At 38.6% G+C, this 23,747-nt stretch overlaps 1 pseudogene; it reads right to left on the reverse strand.

The window, feature by feature from the left end:
* The window catches only part of LOC135363092 (alpha-mannosidase 2-like), a 46,515-nt pseudogene that overhangs the window by 12,094 nt on the left and 10,674 nt on the right, over positions 1-23,747 (reverse strand).

Raw genomic sequence — 23,747 nt, forward strand, 5'->3', positions numbered from 1 at the left:
GTCCTCTTAACGGCTCCTTGAGGCGCAGTAAAACCCACAGTACCGTTGACCCTTGAGCTGTGCAGGGGGTTAGGGGCGATGATCCCCCTCCCCCGAGTCAAAAATCCGCATGACTCTAACTCTCCCAAAACATAACTACTAATAGCCTACTCTTGGTTGGAAGCCTTACTGATAACATGAACAGTTGATCAGCACACATTTTGTATGTTATATGTATGTTACACTGTATTCTTATAATAAAAGAAGCTAGAGAAAAGATGATGTTAAGAAAATCATAAGGAAGAGAAAATACATTTTCAGTCCTGTAGTGTGTTTATGGGAAACAATCTGTGTAAGTGGACCAGTGCAATTCCAGCTCATGCTGTTCAAGGGTCAGCTGCAGTTCTTTCTGCTTCTCATCCCCTTATATCAAATACATCACAAAAAAGTAATTCTTTATAGATACATTTTGGGATATACCTTTGACTGTATTGTCCTCAGATTTTTTTTTATTAAAGATTTATTTATTTATTTTTATTTGAGAGAGAGAGAATGAGAGAGAGCGAGTACATGAGAAGGGGGAGGGTCAGAGGGAGAAGCAGACTCCCTGCCGAGCAGGGAGCCTGATGCGGGACTCGATCCCGGGACTCCAGGATCATGACCTGAGCCGAAGGCAGTCGCTTAACCAACTGAGCCACCCAGGCGCCCCTGTATTGTCCTCAGATTAACGAGATGAATGTCACAAGGCAAAGATGACAGTAACGGAGAGAATTCACCTAGCAGCTGAGGGGTGGACACGGGGATCTTTTCTGTCATTGTAAAGACAGGATGATTCAGGAAAGAGGAAGTTATGTGGCTAACGAGAGAAGGATAACTGACTGACTTGTTTTCTTCTTCCTATCAAGAAAAAACAGAAATGCTTAAGTGTTATATATATATGCAGTTTTCACAATATTAATGGAATTACCTGACAGGGTTTAAATAGAAAAGAAATATAAACAAAAACAAATATTTTAATTTTATATTTTGTAAATAACAGTCTTAGCCAACACAGAGATTACCAAGTCCATTTGTAAGCAATACAAGAAAATGAACAGTGTCCACCTAACTCATGTTTAGAAAGATCTTTTTTCCATTGCTTTAGTACTAAAAATCCTGATAACATTTTCCAAAAAACATTTTAGGACAAGGCATAACATTTTACGGAAACTCTTTCTCAACCTACCACAAAATTCTTAAATAGATGGGCTGGGATATTCACACATCTTGCACATCATCAAATGTGATCTCTTCTCCCTCAGGTTTTACCCACCATATACTCATGGTTTCATTTATACACTCAACTAGACCATAACATCTTGTGATCTGAAGCTATGCTCCATACATGTTACCCAATGACAGGATTTTTGGGGGAAAAACTCTCAAAATAAATAAGGTTTTTAAAATAACACAAGGAGTATACCTATATCATCTGTTAAATTTGGTAAATCACTACCACTGAACTGAAACTGTTAAATTATGTTATATAATAGTTAGTACATATTTACCTAGTACACAATTATTCAGTAGAATTTAAAAGTACTTTAGTCATTGCTATGGTATATACTTAAAGACAAGTGGTTCTGCATGTTCAAACATTAAACAAGTCTGCCAGGGCTGGCGATAGGCATATGGTAGATGACACACTCAATTAACTAAATCAATGACTAAGTAGAATCTTAACCAATAATGCCTAAGGTATAAGAGCACACAGAGAAAAACACTGAGAAGAGAAAATAATTTATGTAGAAAGGTTTTTTGATCAACAGTGACATGTGGAACAAATTTAATTTTGTATCTTATTTTTAAACTGTCCATTTCACTGATATCCTCTGATTTTGCATCCTTTCTGCAATACAGGGCTCAAATAAAAGGCTTGGCTACTTATCTGGCCGAAAAGATAGGATTTATAGGAGATACGGGGCTTAAAATTCAGAATGTCAGATTAGCACTGAACAGAGGGTATTGAGCAAAGAGTGACAAGCATCTTGCCAGCAGCGAACTGTAGATGTCATTACAATTCAGACTATGGAGAAAGAAAAAAAATTAAAGGCAGTAGAGGGACAGTGCATACTGAGATACTGACACAAGGTCTAAATGACTTGTAAATAAAATATGCACTCATCCCACACTCTTTTTTTAAAAGAAAGATTAAAAAAGCATATATAATAATATTCACCAACAATACTGAAATTTAATGCATGTTGTTGAATACTGAGGGAACAGTTTCAACTGGAAACTTTAAATGTACTCCAAGATCAAAGGACTTCACAATCTAGGTCAGGATTGCTGACAAAATCACTTTTCAATAATAAAAGATAAAAGATCCCAACAGAAAAGAAGACACCTGCCGTATCAGAATCAGAAGGCATTAAGTCCATTCTAGGTCAAGTAACATTCAGAGAAAGCTCTCTGGCTTTGTTCTATGCTCTTGGAGGAATCCCTGGACACTTCAGTGAATAGGTGGGATACTTCTTGATGGATTATGTATACCTTTCAAACAGTAATGTGCATATATACTCTTCCTCCCAACCACACCAGTTCCCTTGACTCTCAGTGCCCCCCTGCAACCTACCATACATAAAAATGGCTTGGGGAGCTTTAAACATAGATCCCCGAACCCTAACCCAAATCTACTTAATCAGAATTTCCAGGGGTGAGCCCTAGGTAGCCAAAGCTTAACAGCCCCCAGAGTGAATCTCAAATCTCGGTCAGTCTGACACAGCTCTGTGGACACGTGCTGGGAACCATCACCCCAGACATCCTCCCAACCTTGTAGAAGAAACCGCTGCCTTTGCAATCAAATGTCTGAGTCTCATCCTTTAACTAGTTTTGGATTAAGAAAATGATTCAGACTCAGAAACATGTTAATGCTAAGTCTCGTCAAAGGAAACAATATCATGACTGTAAGTGCTTCGAGAATTCAAGAACTGTGCCATTTACTGTCCTAAGCAGGATAAGGGAGAGAAGTTTAGGGAAGATTTGTGGTTCAGAGCTATAAAAGCACCACGAACAAATAACGCTGCTGGAAGCTGGCCAGGCAGGGTGGGACAAAATCTCACAGAAGGTTCCATGATTCATGCACTTTCTTAACATGTTTATAGCAACGAGGGGCTCGACAAGATATTTAGCTGGTGAATTATCACCTTTTGATTAATCTCCTGGAAAGGTAATCTTTTAACTGTAACCTTTATGATAAACCCAAAGCTTATAACACATGTTTGCTATAGGAAATTTTAAGCTGTAAATGAATTCTCCAGACTTGCAGTACTAATATACTACTCTAAACATTATTTGGTTCCTTGTGGGTTGGAAGGCTTCAAGCTGTTCAGATCTAGCTTTCTCCTTGCATTCTGTATGAAATTATAAAGAGTTTATAGCACATTCTGATCCAAACCACAAGAAGTTGAGATCTCCATTGGGTTCCAGCCCTTATTTTATAAATCAGAACTTCCTGCTAGGCTCCATGGTGTCCTTCATGAAGCCCATTTAAGTTATCTGATCCCTAAACATCAAAGGTTTCCATCCATCTACAGCAAAACTTGCTAAATAAATTATCTAAGACAATAAGAGATGATATTTTGAGTCACTTTGGCTTATTCAGTATGACCTGATACATGGTGAGAACTGGATAAATGTTTTTTTAAACTTAATCTATCAACAAGTAAATGTAATATAAATAAAGGAGAGAAAAATACAGTAGGAGAAAGGATGTGGTAAAAAGAGACAGAAGAAATAATTGATGAAAATTAATGAATCATAAGATTTAGAAATATATCTCATTTAGCGCAGAGGTGAAGCCTGGTGATCTGTGAGCTAAATCTGCCTACAGATAGGTTTTGATAGGTCTGCATGGTATTAAAAAGTTGTCTGTTTTTTGGCCAACTCTCAAAAAAGAAAAAAAATCCAGGAGATTTCACAGTGAAATTGTCAACAACAACAAAAAAACTCCCTAAAACAGGTAACTTTTTTTTTTTTTAAAACCCAAAACACTGGAAACCCAAGTCACCCTGGGCCCCCATATTCCCTCAAGCGCAGCTGAGTTGTAGCTCCTTAGTGGGATGTGTCCTCACTCATCACAGACCTGGGGTCACCTCACTTACGCGTTTGCCCTTAAACCTGACCAACCTCCCTCATGCCATCACTTTTCTGAGTCCTGTCAGCATTTGAGCTTTTCATCTGATCTCTCCTAGCTCCTTTTCCTGACATGTAAAGAACTGGTATCCACAGGTAAAATGACACAACTGTAATACCTGAACACTTCCCAGCACTTCTAATTCCTGGTTCAATGCCCTCTACCTATAGCAGTCTTCAGCAGGAAGGGATAGGGAGTAAGTGTCAAAGAAACAAAACCTAAAGGGTCAATGCCAAAGAGACAATTCCCACTTTCCGCTTCCGTTGGTCATTACACATGGATGATAGTCCACCTCACATAGCTACAGTAACCCACTGGGCATCTGCACATCTCACAGCAATTATCATTCCAGTCCTTGTTCTCACTGCCTCTCTGCAGAACACTCACGAACAGGATTTGGTTCCACTTAGTCACCCAGATAACTCCTCCCAGAGGCTCTGGCAGGCTGAAGACTTTCTACTAAAATGCCTTCCTGTACAGAGACTGTCTCCTCACCATGGTTCCTACCATCGACATCTTAAACATGAGAGTCTGAGTTGAAAATAAAAACACTTTCTATAAAGTTTAAGTTATAGGAGATGGAACATTCCTTAATCAAATGCCTTTTTAATCAATTGCACTAGAAATTAAAATGTATTTTCTCTTCTCTAGTTCATTTTTTATTGAAAAGAAACTATTGATTTAAGTCCAAGAATCTATAGTTGAGCAAAAAGAAAAATTTAACCAACATAGGATTATACAAACACTGGATCAAATTTCAATCAATTACTATCCAAGGAGTTTTGAATGGGAATAAACAAATTATTTCACTTCTAAGTGAAAGCTTTATAGATCTGACATGAAAATGCTTATTGCCATAGTTAATAGAAGCTTTGCAAATTAGTGTCTATATAGAGAGAAAAAAAAAAATCATAAAAGCCAGAGACATTTTCGGGAGGAGAAAAAGACAGTAGCTGCCAGCACTCAGACAATGATTTTCCTGTGCAGTTTTAGTCCTCAAATTAAGCTATCTTGTCAGTAATTGATTTAAACCATGAGTCCCAAGAACTGGTTTAAATCTTGACATCTAAAAATGGATATTAAAATCTTTTTTCCTAAAAGATTCTAGATACTGAAAGAATTCTTGGCTTTAATGAGCTGTTGCCATTTCATTCAATCAACCAGTGTTTTATTTATAGAATAGCTACCATAGGCAAGGAGCCCTGTGGGGTACATAAAAATGAAGCAGACAAGTCCCTGGAATGGAGCAGGGGAAGAGAACATGCCGAGTATGACAAGGCAGTAAGCAGGGGCTGGGATAAATGCGGTGGCACCATGCGCTATTACAGCTCACTCATTTATGCATTTGTGCATTCATTCATGCAACACATATCGGGTGCTTCCTCTACCAGGAACAATTCTAGAAGCAGAGGAACATGGCCCCCACTCTCATGAAGTTATGGTCCAAAAGAGGAGAGAGACAATGATCAAATATAATCACATCTATGCACGGAGAACAGATGCGCAATTCTGAGGAGGCACTGAGGATGGTGATCTGGCCTGGTCAAGAAAAAGCAGTTGACCAAGGCAGCTTTGGCCTGAACTATTATGAAGAGTTCCCTGGGCACAGAATGAAACCACAAATGCAAAGGTGCTGTGGGCCCCAGGTGCGTAGGGAGCACTTGGGACTGAAAGAAAACTAGTGGGCCTAGAGCAGAAATAACACGAGTCATGCTGGATGAAGCTGGGGGACAGGCAGGGCCCAGATCATGAGGGGCTCTTCAGGCCATGGGAAGGATTTTGGCTTTTATTAGGAGAGCAATGAGAAGACACCTGAGGGTTAAGAAGGGAGCAGTGAGGTCAGATTGAATTTTGAAAAGATGAATCACTTTGCTTACTTGATTTGAGAACAAATACGGCAGGAAAAGAAGAGCAGAATGATTCAGGAAACACATGATGTTTGTTTAGATAATGGTGGTCAAAATAAGCGAGTTTATAGATTTGAAATATTTAGGCAATAAGATAGTCAACACTGGTGATCATTGTTTTAAGAAAGGGGCAGGCAAAGGAGAAGTATCAATGAGAGATGACTGCTATGTATGTGGCACTGGATGGAAGGTGGTACTAGTCCCCGAGAGAGCAAACACTAGAAAAGAGCAGGTCTGGGGGGAAGGGAAGAGAGATCATGAGAGTGATCATGGATATGTCGGGTCTGAATAGCAGGATGCAGCTAGGTAGATGGGTCTGCAGTTAAGAGGTGAAATATATGTGTGGGTTTCATCTGCGTAGAGGTGGTCACCAAAGCCACAGGAGTAGGAGAGATTGCAGAGGGAGAACATATAAAACGAGAAAAGGAGAAGGCGTGGGGCCAACCCTTGAGGACTCTGACATTTAATGGCTTAATAACCATCAGAGAGATAAAGAACCACTTGAGAGCTAGGAGGAAAACCAGATGAGCATGGCACCACGGAAGCCCTGGCTAGACTGTCTTCTAAGAAGTGACATGGTCAGTGTCGAATGCTGCTGCAAGGTGAAGTAAGATGGTGGATCTCGTGACACTGGCAAGGGTGTGTGTGTGGTGGGGGAAGCTAAAGCAAATCTGAAATGAGTCGAGTGTGACACGGAAGCAATGAAATAAACCCATCTTCCAAAGCGGCTCAACTGGGTGTGGAAGACAGGACGGGAGAGCAGGGCAAATGGACACGAGTCTGTGTGGAGGTTGTTTTTGGTATGTATGTATGTATGTATGTATTTATTTATTAAAGATTTTATTTATTTTTTAGAGAGCGAGCGAGCGAGAAACAGCATGAGAGGGGAGAGGGTCAGAGGGAGAAGTAGGCTCCCCGCTGAGCCAGGAGCCTGATGTGGGACTCGATCCCAGGACCCTGGGATCATGACTCGAGCCGAAGGCAGACGCTTAACCATCTGAGCCACCCAGGCGCCCTTGGTTTTTATTTTTAATAGGAGAAAATGAAGAGTGTCTAAAAGCCTGCAGAAAGGGTTTCTTTCCTAGGGAAATGTCAGCTATGAAGGGCAGAGAGAGGGAAGGAGGATGATGATGCTGAGGAGGGCGCTGGGGTACGTTGCAAGGACAAGTGGAGGTACTGGCCTGGGAGGAAAGGAAGGTAAAAATGTCTCTATTGCAACATGAGGGAAGAAGGAAAGGGTGGGAGGAGATGGTTGATACCTAGAACAGAGAGCCCTGTCAGATGTGAAGTCGATGGTGAGGCCACCAGCTAAAAAGAGTAGAAAAGATCTGAAATGGATCAGTGAAGAAAGAAGGAGAGCAGAGTGAGAAAAAAAGGGCTGTGTACAGATCATCTGAGGTGGGAAATCAGTAAAGCACGGAGGACTGTGATGATGACTTTTGTGTAGCCTTGAAGAGGCGTATTGTCATGTTGGTTTACATCCAACTGAGCTTTAGCCAGATTTTTTTAATGGAATGCTGAGGTTTTGTCTTGAGAAATGAAAACTGAGCAAGAAGATAGACAAGTAAATCCATTTTCAATTGAGGAGTCTAAGACTAGAATAAGCACACTAAGGTTTCCCATAAATTTTACTAATCAAACTTAATCTAAGTATGTGATTAAGTTCTATTCTTAAATTCAACTCTTATTTTCTTTCAAAATAATCTCAGAAAATCTCACCCAAACTGATTCTTTAACATTTTACATCTACATAATAAGGAAAAATAAAAAATAAGATGACCTAAATGCAAATCTGACATATGTGTAACTGAAGTTCTCTTTTTTGTCAATATAGGCTACACCTATTATAAAGATATCTCAATCCTGGGAACTGAAAATCATAAAAAAAGTGGACAGTCATAATTTCAAATTTTGGGTGGCAAAGAACAAACAACATCAGAACGTATGAGTTATTATTTTTTCCTACCGTATTCACACTTCTTTTTTCCAGTAGTAGTCGAAATAAATTAGCTGTAACCTTGTTATCATGGACACCTTGCTCAAGGCCGCGATTATCATCTTGCATGAGTCTTCGATCCATGATAACTTCAATCTGACCTAACAAACAAACAAACAAACAAACTGGCCAGAGTTATTTAATACAAACATCCAGTGACAATCACATAAGTTTAGGCACGGTCCTGATTTAAGCCAAGGAGACAGATCCATATAGCCCAAAGTACCAAGGGCTTTCTCAAAACAGCTAGGATAAATGCAAAAAACAGGACTTTATTTCCATTCTTCTTCATAAATGTCTGGTAAAATTTGGTAAGAAATTTGAAAATGAGACAGATCAAAACTTAAGTGAAATTTAAAAAGAATTAATCTGAAGAGTAAATTATGTCCTCTAAAATTTTTAGTGGTAGCACCTGGAATTTAAAAACATTTACGAGGTTCATTAGGAAACATACATCACACCTGGAGTAACAAGGCAAATACAGATGTGTAGAATCTAAAAAGGATTTGAAAGACTAAGCGTTTTGGTTACTTGGTATCTGCTGATTCTCTGAAGAAACCCCAGGATTTGGAGACACCCAGCACGTACCCCCTTCCCTCCCTGGTATTAAGTTAGTGGCATCAACTATCCTCTCTCCTCTAGTTCAAGAAGAGGTCATATTTGGTTCCTTCATTGGCTGTGCAGTAATTCCACACCTCCTCTAGGTTAAGTTGTAAGCTAAGAATTAGGCTATGAGACTACAAACCAAAAAACCCTATCCAAAACAAAGCAAAAAACCACCCAGAGCCACAGTCATATATTTACACTAAAAAAAAACCTAGTCATACATAAAAAAATATATGCATATTCATCCATCCACTCATTCACATTTGTTACAGTACTAAATGATCTTTTGGCATAAAAGAGCAATACATAAAATATTTTAATAACTATTATTTTTACACAGTCAATCCAACTCTGTTTAGTTCTTTCTTCTCAATTTAGGTACCCAGTACATAAAACTGCCAGTGATGGTCAGAATTTTCGTTGTTACTACCTCCATATTTATTTTAGAACACAACTGTCTAGAATGTGCTCCTCAGGCACTGGGACGAATTGGCCATCTAGAGCTTGATCATGTCACACCCAAATGAGTACATCAATCTCTTGGCAGTTTCTCTCTTCTCCCTGCCTCCAAATGTTAGCCCTCATAATATGTGACACTCAGTAAATCTCCTGGGCTGTACTCAAATTGTTCTTCTGTTTGTAGGTACTGAAATGCTAGGGTGCTTGGCTGTCTGTAGCAGGGGCACCTGGGCCAGGTGTGACTCTTGAGCCCCCCATTTTTAAACGTTGCCTTAAATTCTCAAAGCTGGGTCCTTAAATAGGGAACTAGACATTAGGACTGGAGCAATCATGGAGTAGACAGTTATGTCACTTCCCTTGACAAAGGCAAGCTGAGAAATAAAGCTCCTCTGTCCCTAAACCACATTTAGGAATTTTATGTGAAGTTGTCCAATCTATAAATAGTTGACTTAATTTTTTAAAAATCAAAACATATGGAGTGCCTGGGTGGCTCAGTCATTAAGCGGCTGCCTTAGGCTCAGGTCATGGTCCCGGGGTCCCGGGATCGAGCCCCATATTGTGCTCCCTGCTCCCTGGGAAGCCTGCTTCTCCCTCTCCCACTCCCCCTGCTTATGTTCCCTCTCTCGCTGTCTCTCTCTTTCTCTGTCAACTAAATGAATAAAATCTCCAAAAAAAAAATAAAAATAAAAACATAAAAAATTCCAGACTCCTGGGCTCTTCAGAAGCAGAAAAATTTGGCAACCCTGGGCCCCTTTCCCCATGGTGACAACAACCTGGCGCTGAGCAGCGGCTGCCCCACCGTTCACTGGGAATGGTGTGCCCCAGTTTGCCGAAGCCCCACCACTCCCCGCTGCATCCCTGATGTGAGGCCATTATTATTTTTCTAACAGCGTTAATGTCTTTACGGCATCATCTCATGAGTCTGTGTAATGAAAGCCACAAAAGAAGATGAGTAGTATGCTTTTTTGTGGGGGTGGACATATGGAATGTATGTATATGCCCAATTAAAAAAGTGGGTTTGGGGCAAAGGGTACGTCAGGTACCTGCACACCTTTATTATCTGCCTGGCTCCTTAAGACATTTGTCTTAGCAACTCTTAATATGTAAGAAAGAAGAGCAATTTGACTACATATAAATGATAATGAAAAAATATGTATTATAAAGGACATACGCCTCTCCATAGAAGGTTTTATAAAAATTAATCTGTGTTTACGATTTATTTTCTCTGTCCATCTTGTTCTATCTTTTGGAATCCTTAAAGTTGTGTCTGTCACCTCTTTATCTGCCTAGCTGTATCATTGCAACTCCCTTTCTTCTTTCGGGTAGAAGTGCCCTAGAACGATACGATTCAGAGAAGGACCTAGGTTTGAACTGTTACGTCCCGCCTTTGCGAACTTAGGCAACTCTGGGAATTTCTAACTTTTACCCCAGCTCCCTCTCCTCTTTGGCTTCTGGGAGAGTTTCCACAGCCATTCCATTATGACAACGACAGAGGCTTGTGCAAACAATGAGCTATCAGGAGAGAAAAATTATCTTTAAGAAGCCATGGTTTCATGGAGCTTTAGGTCCCTCATTCTTCATCAGAAGATTGAAGAAATACATTATTTTATGTTATTCTCACAAAACCAAAATTAACTAATAGCTGGTGTCTGAAGATGATAATTAATAATATGACCAACAGAAAAATTATACATTTGGAACTGAAACTTGTAAGAGCAAAAAAGAATCCAAACAACACGCACCACTTTTCAAACTTGAAACCCCTAAAGACTGAGCTGAGAGTAATGTCAAGCGATGCTTGGTGTCCTGTATATAGGCCATTGTGGTCATCGGATAGACATTTGCTTGAAGAGGCAATTTGCTCATCGTCATTCTGGGCTGAATCTATAAGACCAAACAGTTCACTTTAAAAAAAAGAAATCAAGGGATATTTACAGATGTACTTTAAAAAATTAGTACTGACTACAGATGACGTTTCTTCCAAAAAGAAAAAGGTATAGCTTCCTTTCTTGTTCAAAGGAAGAGCTAATTTAGGAATTAAAACATTCTTTCAAACAATATGAAAAAAAAAAATGAGGATCTTAGAAAACTTTTAGGTGAGAAAGGTAGAACTTATCCAGGTTCTTAAAATAGGCATTCCTATTTAAATTCAGAATAAAAATCCTTAACAAAAGTCTTCTAGCTTTCCAATATTTGCATAAAACAAATTATAAAGGTAGCAAGTATTCATTTCTCATCTAAATCTAACATACTGCTTTTGTAATGAATGCTAAGCATAATAGCTCTCTATCCCCTTTCAAAAAATCTCTCTTATAATTCTTGAATCAGTTTTAATAAATACCACAGATCCCCTTATCAAATCCTCTAACATATTACATTAAAATAATCAAATTAATATTTATATTTAAAAACTCTTCAGTGCTTATTCTTCCTGTTTAGTGTCAATGTAGGTAGTTCCATATTTTAACTTCTCTTGGTCTGGTATGTGAATGCATGAAATACATTATTTTATTTTTTGACCGAAAATTCACTAAGCTGGTTGGGGCTGAGGAGAGTCCCTCAAACCTCAGGAGGAAACATCAAACAGAGACTTTGTTATGAGGTATCTTATTCACACCACATAAAAATGACATCTCTCCTGTTCAGCTCATGCAAGTCTGACATGACACTCAAGAAGAAAAGGAGTACAAAGTTAATGTAATAGTATTGAGTGCCCATTATAACGAGACAAAGTACGGGCATTCACAAATATGATCTTTAATCTTTACAACAACCCTGTAGTGCATCCTTTAACTTACTGGTTGTACTGAATAGTGTCCCCCAAATTCATGGTCATCCATAACCTGTGAATGTGATTTTGTTCTGAAATAGGATCTCTACAGACATAAGGTATAGTGGATTAGGGTGGGCTCTAATCCAAGGGCTGGTGTCCTTCTAAGCGGGAAACCTGGACACGAAAGGACACACACGGCAACACAAGGAAAATGCGACAGGGACTCTGGGACAGCAGAGGCAGACAGTGGAGTGATGGGTCTACAAGCCCATCAGAAGCCCCAACAGGCAAGGAAGAGTATTTCCCTAGAACCTCTGGAGGGAGTGTGGCCCTGAAGACATCTTGATTTGGGACTTCTGGTGTCCAGAACTATGACAGAATAAATTCTTGTTGTTCTAAGCCACCCATTTTGTGGTAATTTGTATCACAGGCCCAGGAAATTATGAACCTGAAGAAACAACTGCAAAATGTTAAAAAAAAAGAAAAAGAAAGAAAGAAAGAAAGAAAAAAGAAGAGAGAGTTTCAAAGAATTTTCCATTTCTCCTTTCCAATCTGGATCTTCCCAATCAAATTAACTTGTATACTCACTGAAAAGGACATTCACACTGTCATGACTATAGGGCTGCCACCCTCACTCCCTACCTGTTAGTCTAGATTTCTAGTTTTGCTCAAGGACTACTCTTTCCAAGGCTTAAAAAATGGCCTATTTTAGAAGCAGAAATATTTAGGTCATAAATTTAGAAATTTAGAAGTTTAGAAATAATATTTTCCCATTTATTCAAATGCTTGATCCTTGAAAAGAAAATTCACATGTTTATTCACTTTTACTAAGTTTTTTTCATTCATGTATACACCCACACATACAAATAATTGCTTTTGTAAGATTTTAAGAAAAGAGTTTCTTTTGTACACAAGGAAAATGAATCACCATAAAGTCAGGGCTTCATTTGAAAACCAAACAGCTGTGGTAGAATTAACATGTAAATTCAAAGTGTATAATGCAATTTTTATGCTTTGGAAAAGGTTTAAATTTAACCTTTGCAGGAAATTGTAGAAGAGAAAATTATCACAACCCCTTCCACTCATCCCAGTTGAAAATCAGACAAAGTAAAATCATTTGTTGTGAAATTATTTCTATTCATAGCCAGAAATTTCTAAAATGCTAATGTCTCAAAAACATGCTAATGTTTTTAGTGGTAGTATTTCAAAGCTATGTTGTCACACACATATACTCTGAATATAGAAATTTATGTAACAATCAAAAGAGCCCTATTAAATTAAAGAGCTAACAATCTGAAAAAAATTGAGTCAATTTTCTCATTACTATTTCAAACTATTTTGTGAACATTTTGATTAAATACATACCTGCCCACATTTCTATATATGTGCTTGTATTTCTTTGTCTATGTATATGTACACAAGTGTGTGCATAAAGGTAAATACACATACATTATTGATAAAAAGAGGGAAAGAGCTTTCCTGAAATTTAAAAGAGCCCATTATTACATTATACATTTAAAAGTATATATGTAATAGATTAAATACACACATACCATTTCTTTATGAGGGGAAAAATACATACTCCACCAATCCCTAATTATGTTTCCTTTCTATTAAACAAATTCAGATATATTTTGGTGTCAAGGCATTTAACATGCAAATGGTCACCAAATCTGCCTTTGAAAAAACTACCTCCGTAAATCAGATGCTCTACAAACCAATCTCTCAAATATCTGTTCTAACTTTGGACATCTGGTTGAATATAGAACCTATAAGTACCTGTTAAAATTCAGTTTTCCTTTAGAAATAATTTGTAAACTTAAGCATATTTTTCAAAGGATCCAAAATTAACTGGCCCACTACCATATATAAAAGTTACACACTAACACAGCTATTACTTAGACATTTTAAGGGAAAATTACCTGATATCCATTCAGGTCAGTATAGAATTTGTTTTGACTGTTTATGCTAGAAAAAATTCTCATTGCAATCTCACGGTTATGTTCTTTTCAGATGTCCACGATATTGGACACTTCCACAGACTGTCCGTCTATTCCTAAATTTAAAAGAATATATATGTTAATAGAAATTGATTGCTCCACTTTTCTTATACTGTACAGAACTTCCAGAGTGACATACATTTTCCCGTTTTCTATTCCTATCTTCACCATTTTTCATGCTAACTGTGCCACCGTTCACCTTTTTCTTTCTTTTCTTTCTTTCTTTTTTTTTTTTTTACACTGTCAGACAGTAGAAAACATTTACTCCGGAGAACATGTAACTCAACAGAAGGATGAAGAGCTTGGGATGAGATAAACGCAGATGAAATATAACATGCAAATGATTCTCCAATGAGTTCTGGAGGGAAAAGAGAACTTTAAATGAGAAAAGGTTAGCCCCACTCCAGGCCAGGCCGCCTGTCACGTGTACGGCCATTCTCCAACAGAGCCATGTGAGCTTATTTCTTCACGGCTCGCCTTCCGTGCTGGAAATCTGAAGCAGTGAGATCTACACTCTGTTGGTTCAAGAGACAGTCTATTACTGCCCATGATCTATAATCTAGGAAAAGAGACACGAGATCCAATGAGATGCTTTATGGCTAAAATGGATATTATCATATTAGTATTTGTGGAGTATAATCTGGACAGCTCCACAGAAGTTAAATCAATTTTTTTTTAAGATTTTATTTATTTATTTGACAGAGAGAGACAGCGAGAGAGGGAACACAAGCAGGGGGAGTGGGAGAGGGAGAAGCAGGCTTCCCGCCGAGCAGGGAGTCCGATGCGGGGCTCGATCGCAGGACCCTGGGATCATGACCTGAGCGGAAGGCAGCCGCTTAACCGACTGAGCCACCCAGGTGCCCCAAGTTAAATCAATTTTAATTGAGTTTGGTATCTCTTAGGACCCCTTGTTATGGAGTGATTCATTTTGCCCTTTGCTATATGAAGCAGAGGACAGCTTGAAGAAGTCCCAGATGTATCAAACATTTATTTTTTTGGATAAGCCTAAACTTTTCACTAATTTCTATCTGTCATGCCACCCTAACTATATCTTCTGGTCCTGAGTGAAGCCTTGGTTCTATTTCCGAGACGGAGAGGGGAGTTATGGAGTTATCCAACACTCCTAATACAGACTGAGTATGTAGAAGAGATACTGGATCTCCTACAAAAGAGCAATCAGGAAAGCAAGCAATCAAAAGAAGAAAGACCGGCCCTATCCTATTTCATACGGCAGAAGGTTTTTAAGGTTCTAAGAGCCCTGGACACGTACCTGCAGTTTTCAGTCGTTACCCACCAGGCCTCACACACACTCTGTCACAGCGTGCTGATCACCAGGACACTCTTTAGACAAAGAAGGCTATGTAAAGAGAAATGGGGAGTGGGAGAAGGGAGTAAGGAGGACTTTTTCTGGAAGCCAAGAAGAATCCCCAGGGCTTAGAGAAGATGAAAGCAAACAGTTAAAGGAAGGAAGTTTGAATCGGTGGGACTGGTGGAAAATAATGAAAATGCAGCTAGCTGAGGCACTATAGGTTTATGTGAGAAGTACACCGGAAATTGTAAGACATCAATAGTAATATGCTGACAATACTAAATGGGCAGAAGCCTCCATCAACAGATTTTTCAGAATTCTCACAGAAGTTCTTTTCTGGGAGATGTTACGCCTCCAACTCGACAACCTCAGTCAGAGATGACTTCAGTTTCTTACTATGTTCATAAAGCTGTGATGAGCAGTATGACCTCATGTGTGGGGGAAGAAGGTCCTTTTCTTTTCCCTCCCACTTTATGGCCAGTCTGAACCACTAACCAGTAAAATATACATATAACTTTCCTTCTGACAATTACCAGATAACTGACCCAAATAGCTTCACTACTACTGGGAAGTTAAAAGAAAACAAAAATCACATCCACTGATGCCAGAACAACGGTGTTTTCTTTGACTAGGAAATGTATTACTTTCGATGCAAACTTTCCTTTCAGTAGGTTTATGTCAACCCCAATATCTTTCAAAGCCAATGAAATGTATATGGAATTCTAACAGACAAGCTTCCACAAATGAACCAAAGATGCCAAAAAACACAAAATACAGCATAGGGATGAAGTCCCCCATGAAGCATTCAGGCGAACACCTCATCTACTGGAGGCATTCGTGGCTGTTTGGCACCACGTCCGTTTTCTCCTCTCTAGACTGGATATTCTCCCAGGGGGTCAATAGAGTACATGAAATGAAATAAAGTCTTTACAAAGGAGAGTGTCATTAATTTCAAGTCACGTATCTCTGGAAAACATTTACAAAAAACATGCTTCAAGAAAAAATAAATAATTTCACATTACCTCCGGCAATAATAAATTATTTCTGTTGAGAAAATGATCTTTCTTGAGCTCAGTATTATGCTCAGATCCGGTTGTGGCAACAAATGCTTAAGTCTCCTTTAAAAGGAGCCTCGATGTCCATTCACAGTTCAGCAAGACATCTGTGCCAGGACAGGCTTTTAAAGTAAGATCAAACCTAATACTCTTATTACGAACAAACCAAATAAATCTTGTAATGGTAATCAAAGCAAGGAGGTATCCCTGAGTCATCAACGGTAATTTATTACTTTTTAAAGAAGAATCTATGTGAGGGGGATAAAGGACTGCTACCTTTTCCTACTCTAGGTCAAGAATTCCCTAAAGTGTGCCATTCCCAAAGAAGCTCATGGGATTGAGGGGAGAACTCCCTGGGAAGCATGGGTATGAACCGATCGGTCTCAGTGACCTGCAGAACCTTTGCAGCAAAAGGTTCTTTTACCAAATTGGTTCCACCTGGGCATGGATGGCCAGGAATTTCTAAGCCCCTCTGGTTTTTCTTCAGTCCTGGGAAAGAAAACAGCTCCTACCTAACAAGCGTAGTCCAAAGAGTTATGTCATTGATAAAGACAGAGAATTAAGAACTCCCTTGCTGCTAACACCTCACCCTCTGTCCCCAGAAAGAGAGAATGGAGATTATTTATCTTTATTAACAGAGGCAATGCAAGGTAAAAACAGAGCAAGTCCACAGGTGGAAAGCCATCATAGAGAAGCGGAAAGAGTCTTGCAGAACTCTGAAGTTTTGTTTTTTTTTTTTTTTTTCTCCTCCCTGGAGCCTGTTAGCTCCTTACAGATTGTCTTACACACCATCTCTGCATTCCAGTTTTTAACAATAATTTGGGGATGTAGTACGTGCTGAATCACCATTAAAGAGAATGAGTTAAGATGTGAGAGGCTGTCCTTCATGATGCAGAAGTCAGCTGACATGGGAGGAAAGCAAACTAGGCCATGGACAGAGTTTAAATAGAAAGAAGGGAATAAGTACTTAGATTTTGAGCAAACACATGCATGTTAGAATGTAAGCTCCTCAAGCACTGGGACCATGTCTTATTTATCTTTATGCTCCCAGCACATAATAGGCAGATAGTGTTTGCTGAGTAACGGGCAGCAGCTACATGGAAGAATCAGCCAACAATTACTGAGTCCCCGCTATGTACCATATGCCCCGCCATATGCTTTACATACAGTAACTCATTCAATCCTGACCCTAAGCCTAGGAGAACATACCTTGCCCCAGATCACAAGGCTGACAGAACCAGCACTAAGCCTCTCGGCCATCATGTCTCACTGGCAAATTGACCACTAGAGAATGTTAAAGTTACTTTGGGACCATGGATTAGAGAAGCTTTGCAGTGACTCTAAGTAGAAAGGAGACCTCCAGGTTATTTTTTAAGAAAGGGAGAGGGTACTGATCTGGGATGATATGCTGCAAGTGCTACCTAAAGGAGACAAATACATTATCAGTAAAATAAAATAAAAATAATAAAAAATAATTATGGGACAGGCTTGCCAGAATACAAAACTTCTTCAAAACAATCCGAAATCTTTTCTTTAAAAATGTCACGGTCACTTTAGAAGCCAATAAAGTAATATATACTAATTAAAGACACTGTGATCTCACGTATTTACCTAAGATGAACACTAATCACAAGCACAAGCATGTTCACTGTGCACTGGTGCCAAGGGTAGAAACATGGGGAAACAGGCTAGATGCCCACCAACAGACAAATGAATAATAAAACCAGTACATCCACGTTTTGGACTGCTCTGTAGCAAATGAATGAGGTAGCTCTCTGCCCCGGCAAAGAAAGATATCTGATGCAAGAGGTGAATGGAGCATTTGCACAGTGTGATGAACTTTTTGCTAAAACCAAACACAATACTATACCTTTCTGCAGATATGCATGCAAGAGAGGTGTGTGTGAGAGAGAGAGAGGAGATAGAGAGAGAGAATGCAAGTGATCCGAGGGTGCACACAGGTATCTGATTACCTCTCTTGAGTAGTGGATAGGGACCACGCACAGATTCTAGAGGGATTTTACATTATATACATATACTATAATGTGTGACACTTTTGTCAAAAGAGTATACATATATATTATTTGTATACATAAAAATTATTATCTTTTTTATTCTATTTTTTTTTAGATTTTATTTATTTGACAGAGAAAGACACAGCAAGAGAAGGAACACAAGCAGGCAGAGTGGGAGAGGGAGAAGCAGGCTTCCCGCTGAGCAGGGAGCACGATACGGGGCTCGATCCCAGGACCCCGGGACCATGACCTGAGCCGAAGGCAGACGCTTAACAACTGAGCCACCCAGGTGCCCCCGAACTTACCCAACTTAACCAGGAGTTGACGCTTAGGGTTATTAACTAATACACACTGCTTCACTCAACACATAAACGACAATTCTCGCAACAATGATAAATTTAGTAGGACAATATGGAGATGATGTTTCTAAAAAAGCAAATATTATCATTTTTAAAAACTGTACTCATATCTGAAAGTACCAAGAATAAAAATGGTAATAACTCCCATAACTAGATGACCTTTTTGTCCATGTTGACTTATTCAACTTGCCTATCCATTGTAAGATCTAATTTATCCTCTGAGGTACTTGCTGATTTCCAGGTCTGTAAATGTTCATATTGACTATTTCTCCACAAGTGAAAATTTTAACATCTGCTTTCATGAATATAAATTTGAGTAAATTTCATTCCAAGTCTTGAATTTAAGAAAATGATGATGCACCACTTCGTTTCATTTCTAAAGCACTTGATAAATAACTACTACGACTTATTGATCAACTTATCATGAGCAAGGCACTAGTCTACATATTTTAGGCTTTTCATTTCAGTAATTCTTAAAATGACACAAAAGTAAATGCATAATAGGAAAAGTAGAGCATTTTGATTCCATGGATTGCAATTTTTGGTTAAAGATGACACCAATTAACTACAATATACTTGAAGACCTAGTAATAGAAAAAAAACACACAATAACACTGAAAGCTGTCTTTTTTTTTTTTTTTGTCCTATTAAGCATTGATTTTAAGAAACAATAGGTTTGGGACGCCTGGGTGGCTCAGTCGTTAAGCGTCTGCCTTCGGCTCAGGTCATGATCCCAGGGTCCTGGGATCGAGTCCCGCATCAGGCTCCCTGCTCCTTGGGAGCCTGCTTCTCCCTCTGCCTCTGCCTCTCTCTCTCTATCTCTCATGAATAAATGAATAGAATCTTTAAAAAAAAAAAAGAAACAATAGGTTTTTTGGAAGCTCTCTCTTGGAGGGAATACAACATCTACATCAGTAACATTTTTTTAAATCCAAAACAGACAAGATCTAACGAAAGCACTTCCATGGGGAGTGAATAAAACAGCTCACAACACTGTAGAGCTTTCCTGTTCCCTTCCCAAGGATCCAAGCTGGGGCTGGTCCAGGACAAGCGAGGGAAGAATGCTAGAATACTCATAATGGTCTGTTCGCATACTCTCCACACTGACAGTCACTCTGAACTTGCCTACTTCCCGCTCTCCCAAACATGCTCCTTTCCAAGGTAGCTTAATGCAGGAAGCCTGGATTCTGTGTACTCTTACTTCTCAAGTTGATCTTGCTATGGAGGCAAGCAGTTCTTCCTTGTTTTTTTCAAATCACACTTTTACCGTTCCTTCTCTTGAATTAACAAAAAAGAATCAGTAGCATACCACTCATTCATCCTAACTCCAGTGGACGCTGAACAGAGACAATTTGCAATACTGGTGTTTGGTTGAACTTTAAAGGCTGGGTAACAAATATTTTCCAAAACATGTGATTTTCTATTGTTTGCCTTCAACAAAACTGAAGGTGTATCTAATCAATTTGTCAGGCAGTAGATCATTAAAAATAATTGATTGAAACTCAAGTTTGACAATAGACAATTCTGTGATTTATGGACCATAACTCATAAGGAGTTCAAGGGACTGAATGACATTCTTATAATAGAACTCCTTCCATTCCCACCTATTTATGGTAACATCATTTTTTGGCCTTACCTTTATAAAAACAAAAATTAAGAAGAAAATCGATGCTGAAACCTATCTCATTCTAGCAATAAGTAACATTCACCAATGGATACATGAACATATGGGGATACAAAGGGTAGAAACGATTCATCCACTGAGCAAAAAGTTTCCTATAAGTTCATGAAATAAATGACCAAAATGGCAATATACAGGAGGCAGACGCTTAACGACTGAGCCACCCAGGTGCCCCTATACAGGGACTGTTTTGATCAACTGTATACTACTAATAATCTTTATAACTCAATCCAGAAAAAATTTAATACTTACTTTTAGGATGATAGAATTTTTAAACTTAATATACACATACATATGTATTTCATAAGAGTAATGAAAGGTTGATGAATAACAAGACTCTCAAGCATAAAAATATTACATTAAGATAAAATTCTGTGGAAGTAGAATGGAAATACGAGTTCAAGGAGAAAATAAGGATGCGAAATTTGACTGTTAAAGATCTTATTCAGGCCTTTTTAAAAATGCATGATTTGGAAATCAAATTGCTACTCACTGGATATGCTTATTTTAAAATGTCAATATTTATTATATTCCAGAAAAAAACATCTGCAATTCTTTAAATGTATAAAAACTAGATGCCAACTTAAATATATGTAAGTTTTTCAAATTCTAATAGGAACAAAGGAGTCTGATTAAAAAAAAAAAAAACCCACTTCACGCTTTGTAATGTTCTTTCCCTCCTTTCTGCCTATATAAATGACATTTCTCTAAGACATAGCATCTCAACAGCTCACTTCCTTTATCAAATCTTCCCCAACACCCCCAACCCTCAATGGCTACTGTCTTTTGTAACACTTATGTCTAATTCATCTGGCCCACATCCTCTTTTTTTTTTTTTTTTTTAAGTAGACTCCACACCCAGCACGGAGCCCAATGTGGGGCTTGAACTCACAACCCCTAAGATCAAGACCTGAGCTGAGATCAAGAGTCAGACGCCTAACCGACGGAGCCACCCAGGTGCCCAAAGCCTACACAACCTCTTAAGGAGACACAACACTCAATATGTGCCAGGCTTTATGTATATTAACTCAGTTAATCTTCCAACACTTCTGTGAGGTGGATTCTATTATTGTCACCTTTTTCAGTATGACAAAACCAAGGACAGAGAGGTAATAACTTGCGCAAGGTCAAGCAGCTAGCTAGTAAGCGGCAGAGCTGGGATAGGAGCTGGAGATGACATGCAGGTACGTGGACTCTGGAGTCTGAGCTCTTAACCACCATACTCCCCCTATATTTCCCATCCCCCTGCCCTTCATCTGAGTTTAGCACAACACTTATTTGTAGGGGAGGATGCTTCCCTGCTAAGAAGCTATGCTTTCAACACAGCAGCTGCTGTCAACGAGCCCCCAAGATAACCTCTGAGTTCTCAATTTGTGTAGCCAGAATGTGCTTATAGTCCCTTAAAATAACCTCCTCTTTCATGCCTGTAGGGAATAATCAGATTCAACACATAGCTACTTAATTCAATTTTTAAAAGTTCCAATTAACAGGAAAGAAAAATCCTTAGCAGTCAATTGCATATTATGGTATTCCAAAAATGTCTGAATTACCTAAGTCTGCCTAGCCATAACTTACTTAATGCTTTTTACTCTTAAACTAAATATGGAACGCAGTCCTGGGAAAAAAATGAGAGATTGATTGCAAACCATTTTAATATCCTCATGAATCTTTTCATGGAAATAAAAACAACTTCAGTGAAGCTCTGAGACCTTGTTTACAAGGAGGAGGACTCCAGGGATGGAAGGCCCAGATTCAACCATCCTTAGAAGATGAATTTAGGAGCAAGGAGTTAAGCACAACAGAGACTTTATGTAATACTAAGTTTTGTGAAGACTCTTTAATGGTTATACCTAATTGGCCATCTATCTAGTCTTTCTACAGTTTAAGAAACTGAGTCCGTAAGAAATCTAAGGACAAACTCAAGGTCACTGGTTGGCTTCAAGGCACAACTGAGGATTCAGACCTCTAATTCCCAGTGTGATTCTCTTATGTGTTTAACTAGATGGAGTTCATTTTGACTTTCTAAAAGTCAAGGGTCATGTTATGAATCCAATCACATTACATATTCAAAACAGAGAAAAACTAAGCGACCTCTTTTTGAATGCTAAATGTGCCCATGCAAGGAAATTACTCAGTCATTGCAGCCAAAGGAAAGTCTTTTCTTCCATACTTTTTGATGGCAGTTCATTACATTTTACCTCCAGGCTACTTGCTTTCTTTTAGCAAGATCCATTACATATAGTACTTTCATAGTATGTTGGTGGAAAATAGGCAAAAGTATTGCATTTAGATATTTCTCTTAAGGGTTGAAACATGGTTTGCACACATACTCATTCATTCACAAACACCCGCCTAGGAGAACGTAGTCCTGGGGCGGAGAGGCGGGGGGAAGCTTGAAGGTATATATTTTAACCGATCTGGAACCTGAACCTTGTGCTAGTGAAAATGTACAGGACACACTGGTAACCCATAGCAACCTCATTCTTCAAAGTAGCTGTTGATGTCAAAAAACTAGGGCACCAAAGTCTAATAATTACAACTCCAAAGACAAATGAAGCCACAGCTAGCAAATGTCACTTACTGATCATGATGTCACTGCAAGGTATGCACTTGTTGTGATGAAACAAATATAACGTAAGGGGATACAGGGGCTTCTGCCTGTATCACATTCTATCTTCCATATCAAGATTAAAAAAAAAAGCTAAAGTAGCCTTAGTGACACGAAAAGCTTCAATTTAATGAAAGATGATTATAGTGCAAGAAAAATTAATCCTCATTTCTCCCATCTTTTCCTCCAGAAAAATGTTATTTTCTACAAACTAAATATAATCTTTGAAAAATTAAAAAAAAAATAGTTCCAAAGGGGCATTTCATTAAATTATGGGTGCTACAAAATGGATTTCTTATTTAACCTGATAGAAGGCGATACATTGTGTTGCATTAGAACTCTTTCAAATCCCTCTGATCTTGTAGAGCTTTTAAAGCTAGTGAGCACAAGATTTCCTCTAATTTAATATTTCTAGAAACGTTTTGAATGTAATGTTTGAACAATAATGAAAAGAAACACAAGAGTGTTTTTTAATAGCTTAAATGATGTTAAGAGAGGACTCTAAACTGCACCTCTGACCATTTTCAGAATCTGGAGAGAACACAAATAGACACTAAAACTTAAATATAAAACACCAAGAAAAAAACAAAAAACAAAAAAACAAAGTTGGTTGAACCTACGCCTCCCAACTCAGTTTGTTGCAAAATCAATGATGACCACACAGTTTTTATAATCTAAGAAGTGCTGTTTGATTTCTGTTCTTGCTTTTGTTTTCTCTCCCAAAGCTTAATTGGAGCCAAAGGTTACTTTGGGGGAGAAAACGGTCAAAGAGTAACTAAAATAGAGACTGAGGAATTTAAGGATACTTTATCAGGTTTGTATTACT

The sequence above is a fragment of the Mirounga angustirostris genome, unplaced genomic scaffold (assembly GCF_029215605.1).
Source record: "Mirounga angustirostris isolate CCGP_5_RB_7025 unplaced genomic scaffold, mMirAng1.0.hap1 SCAF_18, whole genome shotgun sequence".
Taxonomy (NCBI): domain Eukaryota; kingdom Metazoa; phylum Chordata; class Mammalia; order Carnivora; family Phocidae; genus Mirounga; species Mirounga angustirostris.